General features: G+C 40.3%; 1 protein-coding gene across 2 annotated transcripts in view; it reads left to right on the top strand.

Annotated features, from left to right (window-relative positions):
* The first annotated feature begins 19,466 nt into the window (after positions 1 to 19,466).
* DAAM1 (dishevelled associated activator of morphogenesis 1) overlaps positions 19,467 to 19,618 on the top strand; it is a 112,863-nt gene continuing 112,711 nt past the window's right edge. For both annotated transcript variants that reach the window (XM_021701535.1, XM_044918419.1), the window contains exon 1: positions 19,467 to 19,598. The gene's annotated coding sequence lies outside the window, so the exon portion shown is untranslated. The remainder of the gene's footprint in view (positions 19,599 to 19,618) is intronic.

The raw sequence follows: 19,618 nt of genomic DNA, 5'->3' as shown, positions 1-19,618 counted from the left end.
TGCTTTGACTGGATTGAGAGTTCATAATACCATCCCACACTCCCCCAAATAGGAGTTTCCTGCAGTTTAAACAATTTTAAAACAGATCTTTGTTCATCTGGCATTGTGTTTGACCTGGTCTTGGGAGAAAGAGAACTGTCTGAAAAAGGCTGGTTCTCATATGGAAAACTGGTTCTTCCTAATCTGTACATGTACCTTTTTTGTTGCTGGCCACCATGAACTCAGAGGCAGCCTGTCTGACCTGCTGGGTCTCAGGTCTAGCTTCCTGTGAGTGTCCGTGACTGACTTCTAAGGCATCAGTCACTGTAACACTTCATACTTCATACCTTCAACTTGAGTACTGTGAGTGGATTTATCTACATTACAGTTTATCCAATATAAGTCCAGTATTATTTGATAAAGGAAAATTGTCCTTTCATCTCTTTGTGATATCTTTAGTGGGCTTCTGACTATATCAGTGTGTGGTTTGTAACTGAAGTTACGAGAAGTCTGAGATTGATTCTTCTAAATAAAACACGTCCTATGCTGTCCAAAATGGTAGCAACTAGCCATTTGGGGCTATTTAATTTATAGTTAGTTAAAATTAAATTAGAAGTTGAGTTCATCATTCATACTAGCCACATTTCAGATCTTCATTAGCCACATGTGGCTGGTGGCTACTCTCTTGGACAGTGCAGAGATAGAGCATGTCCGTCGTCACAGAAAGTTGGCTGACTATAGACTTTTCTCTGTCCCATAAGGGCCAAGCATGATATTAATGACAGCAAAGAGAAAGCTTTGCTTAGGTGAATTCGGGTGCTGGTAAATTATTGCTGCCTATTCCTAGCCTAAAATGAGAGAAGTAACAGAATGTGTCATTCATGCTTCAGTTGTTTCTGGGCAGTGTTTCCTTGCAATGGTTCCGTTTCCAAAGGGTCAACTTGCTCATATTCCAATGCATGTTAGACTTTCTGAAACAGTATAAATAATTACTATCTACCATCCCTTCCATTAGAACTGATACTTCTAGGGGCACCTGGCTGGCTCAGTCTGTAGAGCATGGGTCCCTTGATCTCTGGGTTGTAAGTTTGAGCCCCACGTTGGGTGTAGAGATTACTTTAAAGTAACATCTTTAGTTAATTAATTTAAATAACATCTTTAAAAAAAAAAAACCAAAAACCTGATACCTCTAATTCTGTGTCCAGGAGTGAGATGAGGGTAATTAAAATTTTACCAAGGTATATTTATTGGCCTGTTTCCTAATGGCCGTGAATGTTTCCTAAAGGCACATGAATGTATGAGTTTCATTTTAAGCAGGCTTTGTCTTTTGGGAGATTAGGTTGCATTTTGGTTTAAATTTATGTCTATTGACTTTTAGTTCTTTGGAGATATTTTTAAGACTGGATATTTGTTAACTCTGTTTATCTACCTTGAAATTTGTATTCACAAGTTATAAATTTATGACCAGAAGATTTGGGCACAAGTCTTCCACTTCCTCACCCTACCACCAGTGACTATTAAGTTGTTGATGCTTTTGTGTAACTGACATCCAAGGATTGAGACTACATACAAGCCATAGAACATAGGCACACAACGTGTTAGCTCTCCAGGAAGGTTCTGGTAAATGGACAGAGGAGTGGCAATTAACTGAAAAACCTTTCCTAGCCAATGTAAGCATTCCTTTTTTAACTTCATTACCTCGAATATTTTCCTGAGGGCTGGAAAAAACTCCATAGCAATTAGCCAATTGTTGGCATAAACGTTGCCATGCTGTGGTGTGAGTATCCTGGTTCTTGTTCTCCGCTGTCTTCTGGAACAAGCAAGAGCACTTTTTATTTTTGTTCAGCACTTCAAAAAGCAGCTCTTATATTCTCTCTTTCATGAAGAATCACTCATTTTCTTTATTCTTTTATTTTTCATGCCTGGTTAGAGTTGGTAGCACTTTTTAAAAAAAAATTTTTTTTAAGCCCATGATAAATTTATGTGTAAACTATGATAGAATACTCCCTCCTCCAAGAGTAAAACTTGAGATAAAGTCTAGAAAATTGAATTTCTACTCTTCAGAACTGATCTTAGGTCTAGTAAAAAATTAGTGTCAATGTCTTTCATATGTTCATGAACATATAAACACATAATGTTTAGTTTGAACATGAACTTGGCTGTCATGTTCTGATTCATTGAGTGCTTACTCTGGCTTCTTGTTCTCAGGGTCCTGCTTTTCTAGTATTCCTTAGGTGTCCGCTCCTTTGCTTCAGGGACTGTACTACTACAGCTAGCCATGCTTTTATTCATTTTTAACTCTGATCTAATATCTTGCTCCAAATGCATACATTTACCTTGGCTGGGTGCTAGCCATAGATTGTGTTTGGACCCAAGAGTGATTCCTGTGTTTTTTGAAAACACAGATTTTCCAGAATGGCATCTGTATTACTCATCATTGAGCCATGTTGAAAAGTATTGTCTTGGATTTAGTTCTTGATTTTAAGCATTTGATCCACATTTCAAGGCCTCTCCTTCTGTGGTTTTGTTTTACCAGAAGCTTCTGGCAGGAGATAGACTGATCTGAAGAAGAGATCCATGGAAGTCAGAGAATTGATGGCTCTATTTTCTGGACATATCATAGAACTTAACTAAATTTTAAGCTCCTGAAAGGCAAGGGCAGTGTATGTACTACCTGTACTTAACCTGTAAGTATTTAATCTATAGTACTTAACTTAAAATTGGCTAACTCCAGAGCAAACATGCTCAGTGTGGGGTTTTTTTGTTTTGTTTTTCATTTTCTTTAACATTTTTTTAAAAGATTTTATTTATTTATTTGAGAGAGAGAGAATGAGAGAGAGCACATGAGAGGGGGGAGGGTCAGAGGGAGAAGCAGACTCCCTGCTGTGCAGGGAGCCCGATGCGGGACTCGATCCAGGGACTCCAGGATCATGACCTGAGCCGAAGGCAGTCGCTTAACCAACTGAGCCACCCAGGCGCCCATCATTTTCTTTAACATTTAAGGTACTAAAATTGAATATTCTATATTAAAGATGTTTGCCTAGTTTTCAACAATGATCTGGCTTATTACATGGTTTCTTTATTAAGCATACTCATTGTTTCCAATAATACTTATTATGAGTCTATTAATGATAATTAATAGCTTTCATGAAGAAGCCAGAAATTGAATGTGGTTAGTGAAGCAACACTGATGAAACTATTTTTTCCTCTAACACAAGGTAGGACTTGGCTGTCTCTTTCTTTGCCATTCGTTGCTTCTCCTCTCCACCTTACTCCACAGGTTCATTTAGCCCTATTTCTTCCATTACCAATGAGGACCCCTGGAACTAAATATAGTGGCTTTAGGATTCTGGATTTGTCATGATGTGCAGTAGAGTGCTGTGTTTGGTGGGCAGAGATTAGAGCCCAGCAGTGGGCCAGCATTTCCACTACTAGCTCTGTGATTCTGGGCAGGGTTTGATCTAACTACCTCTTTTGTAAAATGAGTATTATGATGCCTGGCTTCCCTGCCTACTTAGAGGAGGCTTGTGAAGATCAGTGGAGAGATAGTACATGGGATCATTTTGCACAGTACTATAAAATGTAAGCTCTCAGTACTAAAAAGAGTGGTAAATTGCCTGTGTTTGTCCATAGGTTGATATTTATACTCACTGAACCCTCTTATTCATGAATGTGTTAAGAAACACAAGCCTTATGGCATTGGGGCAAATAAAAAAAGTACAAGGAATCCAGTGGGACATAGGCTCAAAATATATTTTAATTGCTTGATGATGCTTTTGCATTTGAATGATCAACGTGGTACTTCTTATTATTTTCCAGTAGTTGAGAATGGAGCTTGAGAGATTTTTCACTGGAGTCCATTTGGTAGACTGCCCCTGGGGACACTCAACTTGGTAGAACAGTATTGAACTAATGCCTGCTTCCTTGGTGTGCTGTTCTCTGGGCCGACTTGGTTTGTACCCCTGGAAGATCATAGAGAAGCCACCAAGTAGGACCAAAGGCGCTACTTCTTTATCCTTTTTCTTTTAGCTGATGCATCAGAATTACTTTGATTGTAAGCAAGAGAAACTAAACTTAAGCAAAAAAGGAAAAAAAAAAAAAGTTGCCTGAAGAATATGAGGTAGCCCTTGTACCTGTAAGAAAGCTGGAGAGACTTAGAATTCCGAGGAGAAAGTCTACTTCGTCTATCCTAGGTCTTTGCTCAGCATTGGCACATTTTTGGCAGGGTTAGAGGGATAGCAAGTGTGACCCCAAGAGTGCAAGGAGAAGGGGTAGGTGATTGCCTATAAAATCCATATGCCAGACAGGCAAAAACAACACTAGATTTCAGCAGGATTCTCAGTTCTCTGAAATGGGGGGGGCAACTTAACATGCTTTTGTCCATGTATCTGCCAGCATGGGTTAAACCCCCCTTTTACTAACAAGAGAAATAGAAGTTGAGAAAGATCAAAGAAGAAAGGATCTTCATTAGATTGGGAGGCATTTGTCCTGAAAATACAGTACAAGGGCTCTTTCCCTAGAATCTAGGAATGGGCCATGGTACTCAATAGCAATAACATCCCTAGATCATTTTACATCGAGTGGCACTGCCCAATGGTCTCCAGTCATGTCTCTGTCAGATTCTTTTCTCACTTCTGTATTTTAGTAAGTGTTCAGCCTAGGTCCAGTGTTTCCAACTAACTACTCTTAAGTCAAAATAATTCATTTCTCCATGGCTTAATTAATATATGGTATACCTTTAAAATAATTCTCTTATGTTCTAATTTTAGCTTCTAATTCTTAATACAGACTCTATTGTAAATACAGTGGGTACTTTAGAAAGTGAACCACCACAGAAATGGGTTTACAGATGAGCAGGAAAGGTGTGGTGTACCTGTCATTTCCTTCCTTCTGTCCCACACTCCTGAAAATGTGCTTTCAGTGAAAAAGGGGCAAGTCTCTGACTCTCCATCACAGACCACCTATGTAAGTCACCTTCTTGTTTGCTTCCATTGTTTAACTGAGACAACTGGCTGTGAGATTGTGAGATCTACTTTTGTGTGAAAGTCCTGAAGGACTTGTTTGGGATGGCCAGGTATCAGAGGTGTGCTTTGCAAATTTAATTTGTCACAACTCTGAACATCCCTGGAAGTGTTCATTCTGTGCTGCATAAAGTATGCCCAAAAAAAAAAAAAAAAAAAAAAAGGGTTTGGATGTGGGCCTGGATTTTTGGGACAGGTAATCTGTAACAACATCCTTGTGTAGATTTCCACGGCGTCCCAGACCAGATCTGGTGCTCCTGAGCATGAATAGGAAAAATCTTTCACACTGTAAGTTCTTCCACTAAAACTTGACTCTTCCTGAGGGCAGAGATGGGGTCTCGTTTTCTGTCCTACCATCAGTGCTGGGCACCCATATGCACGCCCAGGACTATTGAATGGGTGTTACTCATAGCTCCAAAGGCAGGGTGTCACAGTGGGACTCAGTGACTTCTGCCCAGTCATTACCACCAAGCTCTATCTTTGCTTTGTACTGAAATAGTCAAGGTGGGACTGTTTTTCCCATGTGACCAAAAGGACGTATTCTTATGCCTTCTCTCTGCTCTTATATAGTGAAAAGGGATCCTTTGGTACTCCATTTCTTTATTTTTGCACTACCATTGTATTTCTATAATTTTAAATAGTGTGGAAAAAAGAAGTAAGGCCCATCTTTTTCTACTTGCCATTGGGGAAAAGATTGACCTCAGCTGGAGGCAGCATGGAGCATAGAATCTGGTTACTAGTAGATACCCTTTAAATATTTTTTGAAGAAGTGCTGGAATTACATATGTCAACCCATAGGTTGTGGGTTGTTTTTTTTTTGAACACCACTTTTTTTTTTTTTTCATTTTTAAGGGGGGTGAGGGAACACCCTAGGCAGTGATACTGAAATCTTTTAAATTGTGGCATGATAGGAAAATGTAACCACAGTGTCAACATTCTGTCATCTTCTATTCATCTTTCTTTATGGAAAAAAAAATAATTATAGTGGTTCTCACTGACACAATTCCAAGGATTTAATGTTTCCCATGACATAGACATTAAGATGTTTTACCTAGAGATAGTATCAGCTTCTCATAGAATTTAGAATGACATTCTTGCCCATTATTTTCCTTTGTGTTCCCCTGCCCCCAAGAAAACTAGAGGAAGGAGAAATTGATTTTTTACTATTGGTCGAATATGGTTTAGAGCATCACTTGACTTTATAATATCTGGAAATTCACTTAATTCAAACTGTTTTGTCTTCCCACACATTTCAAATGAACACTAACAGGAAAATACCTCTGTAGATGCGGAAGGGTTATTTTTAGACTGTGCTCCTATATTTGGGCTTCATTGCTCAGATTTTTTTCCCCTAGGGCCAGGGTCATATTTATGTGTGCTATGCTTGATAGCTTTTCCTTACTCTTGTCTTTACTCAAGAACCACCTGGAGGCCAGCACACTCAGTACACATGTCATTTTGTAATCTGAATAAATCCTGTCTTCCTTGCCTGCCTTTTCCCACTGTCCTTCCCTTAAGTGTTGTAGATCAAAAGGTTACTTTGTTTTAGACTTACCTCTGGTTTTAAGTAATTTATTTCTCCTAGTTACAAGTGGCAGTCCATTGGTAGAGTGAATACTCTCCATTTTTCTCCTCTGAATTTTAAAACACCTTAATTTTTTATTGATTTTTTTGAAGTTATATTACATTTAGAAAATGTTAGAGAAGTCATCTAATAAATTTTTTAAAATGAAGGGTAGAGTATGAATATTGTAGCTGTGATGAGCCAGCAAGTATTGAAACTAAAGTTCTTCCCAGGGTGTTTCTTTAGTTTATGCTGTTTTGCCCAACCTGACACATCAGCTGTGGAAGTTACTGATTTAACACGTTTAGTAATGACACTCTTGGTTCTCACTGAGCAGAGGATGCTCTTTGTAGTTTGTTTTCCATTATATTTGGAAGAAATCTTCCTGATACCACTGTATCATTTAGAATTTGATTTTGGTGAGTTGTAGGTTTGACTTTTGTGAGTTTGATTTAGAAACTCACTTTACATGGCTCTTAAAGGGAGGTAAAACCAAGAATAAAAAACATGCAAATAAGATGAAAAGGAACTTTTCATTTACTTGTGACCTATCCTGGCTCTTTGTATATTCATTCTGCTCTCATTTTGAAGTAAATAAAGTAGAAAGATTTCACTTTTTTTTTTTTTTTTTTTTTTACCTTCTAACAGGGGTCAACAGTAATAGTCATAGGTTCTAGGAACTTGGTAAGAGTACATAAGTTTGCATAAAAGCTGCTTGATTAAACTTCTTGGTTGAAATTCAAAGGAAGGAGGCTTAACCCTACCATGTGGGTCAGCTTCTGTTCTTAGAAAATCCTCAGAGACCCTTCAGCACAGCCATGGCTCTGGATGGTGGTTTCCATCCTAATAGGTGGCCATGGCTATTTTCCTGCCTATAAATAGTTCACTAGGTTGAAATGAATCCCCCGTCGCCCATTTTAATAGTAGAATGTATGAGATAATGGAACAGCAATGGGGTAAATTTAGTGCTGTCAGCTTACTGGTATAAGCCTTAGTGGATTTAGAAATTTAAGGCCCGGGTGCCTGGGTGGCTCAGTTGGTTGAGCGGCTGCCTTCGGTTCGGGTCATGATCCTGGAGTCCCTGGATCAAGTCCCACATCAGGCTCCCTGCTCGGTGGGGAGTCTGCTTCTCCCTCTGACCCTCCCCCCTCTCATGTGCTTGCTCTCTTTTATTCTCTCTCTCTCAAATAAATAAATAAAATCTTTAAAAAAAAAAAAGAAATTTAAGGCCCATCATTAACTCTCTTTCCCTTGCAAATGGAATTTCAGCTGAGATGTAGATGAGGCAAACCACATGACAAATCCATTATTTCTCTGTGAAAGGGCAGGTATCTGGATGGGCCTCTTACCACTTCCTTACAAATAGGTCTCCAGTGGGGCCATAGTGGAACTAGACTTCGGTAGCCTTTGTCAACTGGAGGTCTGACTGGGTTGTACAGTGACTAGTCTAAGTGGAAACAAACATTGCAGCTAAGCAAGCACAGTGGTGATGATGACATGGGGGTTGAGAGGACTTTTTTTCAAATAAGGGTCCCCTTACCCGGGGAGGTAGTAGTGTTCCACAGGGTAACACGGAGCCTCTTCCTGGGCCTGAGTTTCTTTCTATCCAAGCAAATATACATTTGTAAAACAAAACAGATACTAAATTGACCAGAGTCTTCCAAGTCATGTGAATTTAAGAAGCAGCATTCTATGGCATGTGGGACTCCTTCCATCATCCTGTTGACAGAATTTAAAGTTTTCTCTCTTAAACAGCTGTATACTTGCTGTCAACATGTCTTTTGCTGCTTATAATGATGTAGAAGTTAAGACAGATCAAATTCAAGTGTTTCTAGCAGATAGGTAATGTAACTGAGCATGGGAAGGAAAGCAGTCATTCACTTTGTATATTAAACACACAAGAATATTCATTTCCACTTGTCTCCCATTTTTCTTTGGACATGTGGCTCACTGTCTTCTATTTCCCACTTTTGATAGAAATGAAGCCCAAGAAGTATTTTAAGGGGAAAAAAAAAAAAGAGCAAACAATATAATGAAAAATGGCAGCTGACTCCTAGCCTTGATGTTGGAGAAAGAGTAGGCAGTGCTGGGATGATGGCAAACTGTGCATCAACTTGTCGTTGCTTGAGAATGAAAGTTCTGTGTTAATAGGATGTTCAGGGGCACCTGGGTGGCTCAGTCATTAAGCGTCTGCCTTCGGCTCAGGTCATGATCCCAGGGTCCTGGGATCGAGCCCCGCATCGGGCTCCCTGCTCAGCGGGAAGCCTGCTTCTCCCTCTCCCACTCCCCCTGCTTGTGTTCCCTGTCTCGCTGTGTCTCTGTCTGTCAAATAAATAAAATCTTAAAAAAAAAAAAAAGGGATGTCCAACTACTTGGCAATTAATAAAACTACATTTTAAAACATTATTATTTTTTAAGGAGACTGTTTGGTCTAGTGGTTAAGAGTTTGGCTCTGGAACCAGACAGCGACTTCAAATCTCAGTTGCACCATTTATCAGCTATGTGACCTTGGGCAATATACTTAATCTTTGAATCTCAGAGCCTCACTGTAAAACAGTGCCAGTAATAAAAACCACATCATATAGGACTTGATGAGATAGTCCATTGAGAAGAACTCAGTGTCTGGCATATAGTAAGCATTTAACAAACATTAGCTGCTACCATATTATTAGTCAACACTGAGTAGGTCTAAGAGAGTTTGTTGGTGGACCACCAAAATGCAACTTCTGTTGCTTATAGACTTTGGAGCTGGCCAGTTTTGGATCTAGGTGATGCCATTTACTGAATGAGTATTTTTGGGCAAATTATATAACCCCTCTGGGCATTTGTTTCTTTTTTTTTTTTTTTAAAGATTTATTTATTCATTTGAGAGAGAGAGAGCATGAGAGGGGGAGAGTCAGAGGGAGAAGCAGACCCCCCGCTGAGCAGGGAGCCCGATGTGGGACTCGATCCCAGGACTCCAGGATCATGACCTGAGCTGAAGGCAGTCGCTTAACCAACTGAGCCACCCAGGCGCCCTGGGCATTTGTTTCTAATCAATTGTAAGTATGGCAAAATAGGACCTACCTCTGGGTTTAATGAGGATTCAGTGAGGTAAAGCATGTAAGGTGATTGGTGCATTTGATTAGTATATTATTTATTGAGCACCTACTAAAGTGTCCACCAGCCTGAAGGTTACTACTGTTTTGTTTTAAGATTTTATTTATTTGTTAGAGAGAGAGCACAAGCAGGGGGAGCTGCAGGCAGAGGGAGAAGCAGGCTCCCCGCTGAGCAAGGAGCCTGATGTGGGACTCGATCCCAGGACCCTGGGATCATGACCTGAGCTGAAGGCAGCAGATTAACCGACTGAGCCACCCAGACATCCCAGGTTACTACTGATTTATCCCTGCTTTACAGGGGAGAAAACTGATTCTCTTGGGAAGTTGCGTGCTGGTTTTTCTCTGGCTTTGCTGTTGCTTGATGGTTCATGCTTCAGCATATTTTTCAACACTGCTCTTCTATAGCAGTTTAAGTCTGCTTATAAACATCCATACCATACCTGTCATCACACAGTGTTCACCGATGAGCGGGCCTTGTTCTGCAGATCTGTGCATTGTCATGTCTTAGTGAAGGCCAGTTGGTTGTCATACCTCCAGAATATCTCGTAACTACTCATTCTCCCTAGATTTAGTTGTTCGCTGAGAGTCATGGTTTTATCAGAGCACCTCTGTCTTGGCCTTTCTTCTGAATGCCGTTGACTTCTTTTATTTTTGGATCTAAACATGGAAAATTGTCTTTTCAGATTCATAAATCTTCTAAAAAAAAAAAAATGAAGAAAAAGAAAGGGCCTTAACAGAGGAGATTGATTTGGTGGCTATTCAGCAACATGTTGAAATTTTCTGCAGTGAAACAGTCCTCCATTTACTTTGGAGATGGCAAACCAAGCCATATGGTGTATCTTTCCAGGCTTTCAAGGAAAATTACATTTTGTCCAAACCAGCCAACTGCTTCAAAAGATTTCTGGTGGGGACATGCACACAGCTGGTACTCAGAGGTGGTGAGGAGACAGACCTCATTTCATTGAATGAATAGCCTAGTAGACTTAGGAAAATAGGCTTAATTATGCTTAATAACGGGAAATTCTCTTTCTTAAAAAAAAAAAATCCCATTTGAAATGGTCACTTTATGTCTTTCCAATGAGAAGAGCAGTCAGTCTTTTTTGGGAGGGGGTTGTCCAGGGAGAAGGGGTAATTACTTCCTTAGCAGAAAATGTCTCTAACAAAGTGTTCTTTCTTGGGCTGCTTGGCATTTGAGCTTCAGGTAGTTTTCAGCAGATCAAAAGGAAGAAGTGGCAAAATGAAGTTGCCAAAGCAATCCTTATGCTATGATTAGTCTTTTTTTAATCTAGTAGTGTTTTTTAATAGCTAAGGAGCTGGAGATGGAAATTTACTAGAATCATGATTTTGTTATGATTCATTGGCCCTTGCTGACCCCTTGACCTTATTACCTTATGCCTCTTTCTCTTTTCCACTGTGCTTCAGGTACATTAGTCGCCTTTTTGTTTCTTGAGAAGGCCTAGCATTTCTTCCCCTTGAGCCTTTGCTCTTCCCTCTGCCTGGGATGATCTTTAGGTCTTTGCATGTTTGGCTTCTCATCATTCAAATGTCCATTCCAGTGGCATCTCCTGAGCAGTCATCCTCATGACTTTGCATCTCCTTAAGAATTACCACCGCTTCAGAGTCCTTGGCTACTCTCTCTAAATATCCTATTTTATCTATCTGGAATTGAAATAGTCATGGTTGTCTGTCTCCTCTTATGAGGATATGACCTTGAAGACAGGGGCCTCATCTTTCCAGTTCATTAATGGGTCTCCAGCCCCTAGAACAGTTTCCAAAGATTAATTAATATATGCTTGTATATATATTTGTTAAATGAATGAGTGAATTTATTTTAATATATGTTTTTGAAAACATCCCCAAACTGTTCTTGTTTCGTGTACTTAATATAGACCAGAGGTCAACAGACTTTTCTATAAGGTGCTACATAATAAATGTTTTAGGTTTTGGGGGCCAGATATCTCTGTTGCAACTACTCAGAAAGCAGGTACAGACAGTGTGTAAACCTAGGTGTGGCTGTGATCCAGTAAAAGTTCATTTACAAAAATTATTGGTGAGGGGTGGGGTGCTGTATTTGGCTTTTAGGCTGTAGTTTGCTCACCTTTTATGTAGAGTCCATCCGTTTTAACCTATACATTCTAGAGTATATGTGAAAGAGTGAGGTTTGAAGAGTAGCTGTCTTAATTGGAAGCTCTATATGTTCATTTGGTTTACAACTAGGAGAATTATGAACATCTGTTCTTGTTCTTCTAGAAGAAAACATGTAGTGAAACTTACTTGTAGCAGGTCAGCAACATTCCAAAAGAGACATCTCACAGAGGGTGAAATACATATTCAACACTGTTGTAACAGAAAAATTCATTAGTGATTGAGCATTGCAGTGGAAATACCAGGAGAAATACGTAGGAGAACTGAAAATTGAAAAAGTTTATTTTGACCACTCCTGGCCAACCTAGGCTAATATAGGGTTTAGTTTAGCCTAATGCAGCGGATTTAGGAAATGGAATGATCTGAAATTATGGAGAACTTTATGTACTTTTCTTTAGAATAAGTCAAGGATACCTTATGCCATTGGGCATACTTGTGAAAACTTGAGTTTATAAATGTTTTTGTACCAGGACCGACACTAGTAAGACACTACCAAATGTCTGAACTTCGCTAATAGCCAAGGAAACTGTTAGTCCTGGACCTTCTCCCCTTCTTCCCACCCTGCTGCCCGGAGCAGGAACCAGCTGGTCCGTGGAAAGTCTCTCTGAACTAGCTCTTTTTGTTATTTGAAGGATTACAGATTCACAGATGATAGCCCCAGAGTTTGCTTCTGGAATTGGGTTTCTACTTTTCTTTTATGACTGAAAGAGTTAAAGAAAATGCAATGAAAGTTGACTTGTTCTACTAAGCAGTTAGATTATAATAATCTTGATAAAAATCCAAACAGTGTTTTTTTTTTTTTTTTAAAGATTTTATTTTTTTATTTGACAGACACAGAGAGGGAACACAAGCAGGGGGACTGGGAGAGGGAGAAGCAGGCTTCCCGCTGAGCAGGGAGCCCGATGTGGGGCTCGATCCCAGGACCCTGGGATCATGACCTGAGCTGAAGGCAGACGCTTAACGACTGAGCCACCCAGGCGCCACCCAGGCAGTATTTAAAACAGCATCATTAATAAACCTAACACATTTGTATAGGTTTTTGTTTTTTGTTGTTGTCGTTTGTTTTGTTTTTTGTTTTTTACCTACCAATCATTTTAAAGTGTGGTAAACACATTTGTATGGGTCTTTGAGACTAATTTGCTAGGTGCGTGTTCCCAGTTATTAAGAATGTTTAGAATCACTCCTGAGTCTTATTTATAACTTCTATGTCTTCAAATTAGTGTGTGTCATAACTTGTTTTTCCTTCAGAACTACGTGTTCTGGTTAGAATGATTGGTGAGGAGATAATTGACAATCTTGAAGAGTCAGATATTTGTTCTTGACATTGCAGTCTTTCCATCAGTGGGTCCAAAGGCTATTTAGAGAGAAATATTGGAGGCACAAATGATTCTTGTTCTTAACCTAATGGCTCAGGTCCTAGAAAGATGAGAGATGACTGTCTTGGATGTCTTTCATCCAGTTTGTTTGTTTGTTGAGATGTCTTTATGACCTTATGAATGAGAGAAAGTTCAAGGGAGTTTAGCAGCACCATAGTCCTCAGCTAGATGGTTGTCATAGACCCAAATGGAACCTGGAGTTTCTCAGGATGTGTCTCTATAAGGAGCAGGCAGCTGGCTTTTGCGGTCTTTTCCTTAGGCTCCACTAAGATATAACAGTTCTCTAAAGGCCTATTCATATTTCATCTTTTTTGAAAAATTTCTGAGGTCATCCTAATTAGAAGTGCCCTTTATGTCCTCTGAACACTTAGAATACTTAATACCTCTTTTGTGGCATTTATATCTATTGCTCGGTATTTTGCTGTGTTCATGAGTCTCTTCTCTGTTAGATTCTAAGTTCCTTAATGACTGGAACCAAGTGTGATTTCTCTTGTTTCCCACTCTGTAGAGATGGTCTTGGATATAGTTTCTCTTTGCTCTGTGTTCTCATAGCACATCTACAAGTCAGCCTCTCCCTCTTATCTGTTTGATTTCTAAAAGGCACAGAGTATGGCTTGTTCCACTTTATATTCCTTAATCCTTCATATATAACCCTTGACAAATAGCTGCTTAATTAATGTTTAGATGAATGGAAGAATCAGTAAAGCTGTAGTTGACCCAATAGAACTCCAGACTACCTACATTTGTATGGTTTTTGCCACTATAGACACCTCCTGGAAGTACAGTGTATTGCCCTCTAAAACATCACATATATTGATGACGCATAATAATCAACTATTTGGAACATAACCTAAATGATGTTTCTTCCATCAGAAGCTTTCAACAAAAGAGCCCAAGGCTACTCTTTGTTAGATAATTCTAGGATGGTCAGGCTGGCAGATCAGAATATTGGAAGAAGGATGGCCTGAATTCAAGTCCCTACTCTGCTGCTTAGGAGTGGTTTGACCTTGTGGAGGTCACTTTAGTGCTCAGTGATGGTTTCTCATCTGTAAAGTAGAAGTGAAAACAGTATCTGGTTGCCTGTGCTTCTCTTCCTCTCAGAGTTGTTGGGAAAATCAAATGGCGCCATGCATACACAAGTACTTAGAAAACTAAATTACCTTACAAAGGGAATATACTATTACATGTTATGAAATAGGGTGATACCCTATGGTTTTAACTTTTACATTTTTCTTTTTCTTTTTTTTTTAAAGATTTTATTTATTTATTTGAGAGAGAGAGAGCACATGAGAGGGGGGAGGGTCAGAGGGGGAAGCAGACTCCCTGCTGAGCAGGGAGCCCAACGCAGGACTCGATCCAGGGACTCCAGGATCATGACCTGAGCCGAAGGCAGTCGCCCAACCAACTGAGCCACCCAGGCGCCCATCTTTTACATTTTTCTTGTGGTTCTATAAAATAAATAATCCAACCTATCATTAGGACATTTGGCTATTACCCAAATAGGGGCCTCAATTCCACCTGTTACACCCAAGTCCTGCAAAAAAGGATAGTAATGCCCGGTTAGTGAAACACAGTTTCCTTATTGCCATGCTAGTTCTTTTCCTAGATGGAAAAAGAGAGATGTAGCTAATGTATTTTATCTCTCCAGCAGAACATCAAATTCTATTGACCACACCTTTGCCTACTCCAGTTTCTCCACCCCCTTCTTTCTCACCTCCCCCAACTGGTTTGACACCTTTACCTGTGATATGTTCTTTTGCAAGGCCTAATGGTAGAATTTTCAGATTCTTGATACTTTCCTTAAATTGTGCTTTGCTTGTGCCTCCCCCCACCCTTGTTAGATTCCTTTCTTGCCACACAGTCTGTCTCTCACAAACTACTGCTGGGGACAAAATTAGAGATGAATGAGTAAAATTTTGGATTGTGGCCTATCTTTGAGAAAGGGCGGTGGAGTGGTTATTTCTGAATGCTTCCTGCTTAGGCATGATGATGACTTTAACATTCTATATTCTAACTATGTCTTTTCAGCACCATACACACCAAAACTTGTGTTATTTCCAAGCCACAGAGAATAAGTCCCCCATTGGCTTATTTAAGATTCCTGGAAAGTCAGTCTGGCAAAATTTTGTTTCCAAAAATAGGAATCATTTGAGAAAAGAGGTGTTACATTATTCATATTGATTTGTGAGCAGCAAAGTCTTTAGGGCCTTCTCTAAAATGAAACATTTGTGTTTGGATGTATGACTTGTTTGTCAGCTTGATTATTAGGTCAGTTCTTGGAAAATAATGCCATAGCTTGAGAGACACGGGTTTGTGGTTTGAGGGGTGTAGTTCGTAGAAAGAGAATGGGCTTTGGAATGAGATAGGTATGGTTTAAATCCTTGCGGACACCTCCTAGTTCTACGGATTTTCTTGGTTGCTTTCTTTATTGTAAAATTTGACATCTGCTTCCCAGCATGATGATAAAAATTAGATAAAATGATGCATACTGATGTTCCACATGGTCTCTGACACTTGGGAGGCACTCAGTAAGTGAGAGTTTCCATCTCATTTAGTCAAGTGGAACATGAATCAAGGTTGTTTGTTCATTTTTTGCACTGTGAAGGGACAGAACCCACTTAAATTGGTCTAAGGGAAAAAAGTTCATTGAAACATGCACTGGTAAGATATCTGACTTGAAACTTAGCTGGATCTAGTAGTTAAATGATGTCATTAAAACCTCCTCATCTCCCCATTCCTCTTGTCCCATTTCTCAGTTCTTCTGTTGTCTATGCTGGCTTCATTTTTAGCAATTTCCAACACATGGTGGAAAAGGCAGCTATTCTAAATTCCATGTGTTTATGGTCCTGGTATCTCATGATTCCAGGAAAAAGAAAGCAACCCTCTCATCTACAGCATCAATGCACATAAAGACCTCTGGTCTTTGTTTTGGGTCCCCATCTCTAGATGAGTCACTGCCCAGGGGATAGAGTGCCTCGGTTGGCCACGCCATTGCCATGTGCCGACTGCTATCAGTAGAGAGGCAGCATCACTTGGTTGACTACCCCTTTAGAATCACATGGAGGAGGAGATGAGGTAGTTCCCATAGGTGTGTGAGTAGATAAATAGGTAAGAAAGGTGTCCATTAGAGAGAGCAATCACAGGTGCCAAGACAGATACAGCATGTTCTCAAATTTTGCTGCATGTGCATGTGTGCATATGCACCAGCGAGTGTGCTTTAAGGACTCCTTTAGTGCATTTGTGTGTTCAGGCTGAGGCCTGTGGTAAACCACAGGGGATCTGGGAATTGCCTGAAATGATACTTAGCATTTTATATGTATATACAGAAAAATATTTCTTTCCCCGAGTGAATGTTGTGCGACATGTTCTCTCCAATACAGTTAATAGGGGCTGTTTATAAGATTCTGCAAAATCCTTGGCTCATCCTCTGCAACATGTTGGGAAAACTTCAGGAAAGTTCCTTTTACAACTGTCTTTGGAAGATCAGCTGTAGATTCATTCTCTTAGGGTTCCACCACTTCCTATTTCCTCCAGTGGAACCTTTATCTTGACTGATGTTTATTAAAAAAGAAAATATTGGGTTTTGAGACTTGGCTAAAATTAGCTGTATTTTGTAAGATTTGAACCAATTAAATTTGTGGGAGCTTTTGTGTTTGTAATTGATAGCTCACCAATGGTGGTGCATGCTGGTATAAACGACCAGTTGAAGAGGCTAGCTGTTCACATAGTTCTGCTTTTCTCAGGCATGAGGGGCTTCTACAGTGTACTGCCATTTTTCTTCTTAATTGTAGAATTGTAGACAGGAGAGAGAATTCTGTTTGATTGGAGCCAATTCAAACATTGGAACCAAAAGAGCTTTCCTGCTTACTCAAAATCCAAATGGTGGTTTTATAGCAATAGGTGGAAAGGGCTATTGCACTCCGTCCCATTTTTAGAGAGAGAAATAAGGTGGTGTTGGTTCTAGGCTTAGGAGTTATGTGCAGACTTTTATACTGATCCTAAATCCAGAGCTTATTTCTTACGGCTTTCTTAAACCACGAACTACCCTTCGTCGAGGTTAATTGTTTCCTATATGGGGATTCGATGCTGTGAGGATTAGATGGCTCAAATAAAGGCAGGAGCAACATGCTTCTAAAATGGGTCCTCTGGTTCACTTCATCGGGTGTTAGAACTGGAAAGGATCCTTGAAGAGTCTCACTTGCCTCTCTCTGTAAGGATAAACGGAGTCTCCAAGAGGCTGAACAACTTAACTAGGATCCCAGGGCTACTTGAGGAACAGAGCTGGAATTCAGGTCTAGGGACCCCTTCAGACTAGTAATTTTTTCCCCAGCTATCCCACTATTTTCTCAGGCATTATCCCCAAAGCATTGTTTTCCTTATAGCACAGCTCAAATGTGGACTCTGAGGGCAAGAACCAAATTGGTCTTTTTTATCATCATATGCCCAGTAGTAGCATGAATTAGCAGCAGCAGTAACAGTAGTAGTTGTAATGGTAGGATGATAATAATAATCATGTCTCTAAAACTTACTCTGGCCAGACATTATTTTTTATACTTTACATATATTTACTTATTTAATCCAAACAACAACCCCCTGATCTGGGTACTATTATTTTCATTTTACAGATGAGGAAACTGAGCTCCAGACATAAAGGGCCTAAAATATGCCTAGAAGGCACTTGGTAAATATTTGCTCAGTCCTTAGAATTTCCGAAGCACCTTCCTAGTCATTATAGAATGTGATGACATTTCACGGGAGGGCATTATTCAGAGGAAATGGTGGCCCAGAGGGCTCTAAGAGACTGAGGTTGGAGGCATAGTGGTAGACCTAGGACCTACTTCGATCCTTTCCTTCTGACCTTGTTAGGGTCATCATTGGATTTCTACAAAAGCACATCCTAAAGGTCAATGGCGAGGGAAGCTCTGAGGCAGCGTCTGGTTTTATATTTACCCACAGGTTGGCCATTTCCAGCATTCTTCATTGCTTTGTATAGATCCAAATTTCTATCTGGTATCAATTTCTTTCTGCCTGAAGGACTCCCTTGAAAGAGTGTTGGCCTTTGTTCTGGCACGTAGTCAAGTTACTTGGGATCAGTGAGACCCTTTTGAAGCTGCTTTGAAGCCCTGGGTCTAGGACTCTTTTGGGACCTTTCCTGATGTTTTCTGTAAACTGGCTCTTTCTACTCAGGCTGGTGGGAATGCCAGTTATTCCCAGCCCGGTGTGAACCCTGGGTTCTTGTGCAGAGCAGTACTCAGCCAACGATTTGAGGGGACCCCTTTGTAGATTTCCATAGTTGCTGCCTCATTCTCCCTGAACTTTATCTCTGACTCCTCAACTTAGCAAGACCACTGAGCTTGGCTTGGCTTGGGTTCCCTCTTCCTGCCCTACTGCCTAGTACGTTGGGGTGATAGTAGAGTTCATCTCACTTGGAATTTCCTTCCCTCAGGGATCACTGTCCTGCAGTGCCTTTTTCTAGTAGTTAATACAGTTGTTTCATGTATTCTGTCCACTTGTCTAGTTATTTGTAGTGGGAGGGCAATTCCTGTAGCAGTTAATCCTTCATGGATGGAGATGGAAGGCCAGTGTCTTGTTTGAGGTTCCAAACGTTAGCAGGGTACCCTCTGTCCCCTGTTTGTTAAGTACAGACATCACCCTCTACTTCCATTTACTTCTTCTCCTCGGCTATATTCAAGGGAACATGGAAGTTACTGGCAAACTGAATTGTTATTTGAAGCAAGTAGAATCTGCTCTTCCCTGTCAAAGGTGAGGTGGAAAATTGACTACTCTGTTTACTCACTGCTCACAGAGCCAGAGTCTGGACCTTGAAATGGCTTAAGAAGCCTTGGGCTCGTGTGCCTGTGAACTAGCTGTGCTAGGGCAAGATCCACATCTGTTTTGTTCATCCTTGTATCCCAAAACTAAACAGGAGAGTGGGCACATACTAGGCCCATGAATGAATGAATGAATGAATAAAAATGTATAAATTATCACACAGAATTGTGAACTTGGGATTTGTGTGTATGTATGTGGGGGAGAGGAGTGATTCTTGACTGCCTGTGAGTTGTACCTATGAGGAAAAACCAGTTTGACGCCTGCGTGCGTGCGTGTGTGTGTGTGTGTGTTTAGGTTGATTACCTGTGGGCATCTCTGTCCTGGGTTGCTTTTCCAGTCTGAGCAAGTACAGTTGTTACCCAGCGTGTTTTTCCACAAAGAGACTGGCTTTTACCTTTACGTGTCACTACTCCGTGAGGTGGGTGGTGTTTGTAAGAGGAGAAACCACAGAAGGAGCCGGTAGCCAGGTTAGCAAGAGCGTTTGTCACAACTCTGTCTACTGCTGATGAATAGGAGGGAGACCTAGCGAAAAGAGATTGTCCTGGTTGATTATTTTCGTGGAATGGAAAGTGGTGTGTATAAGGTAAATGATGATTTTAGGAG

Source organism: Neomonachus schauinslandi, chromosome 9 (genome assembly GCF_002201575.2).
Source record: "Neomonachus schauinslandi chromosome 9, ASM220157v2, whole genome shotgun sequence".
NCBI classification, from domain to species: domain Eukaryota; kingdom Metazoa; phylum Chordata; class Mammalia; order Carnivora; family Phocidae; genus Neomonachus; species Neomonachus schauinslandi.
The sequence above is the reverse complement of the archived record's forward strand: the minus strand, read 5'-3'. Positions and strand labels throughout refer to the sequence as shown.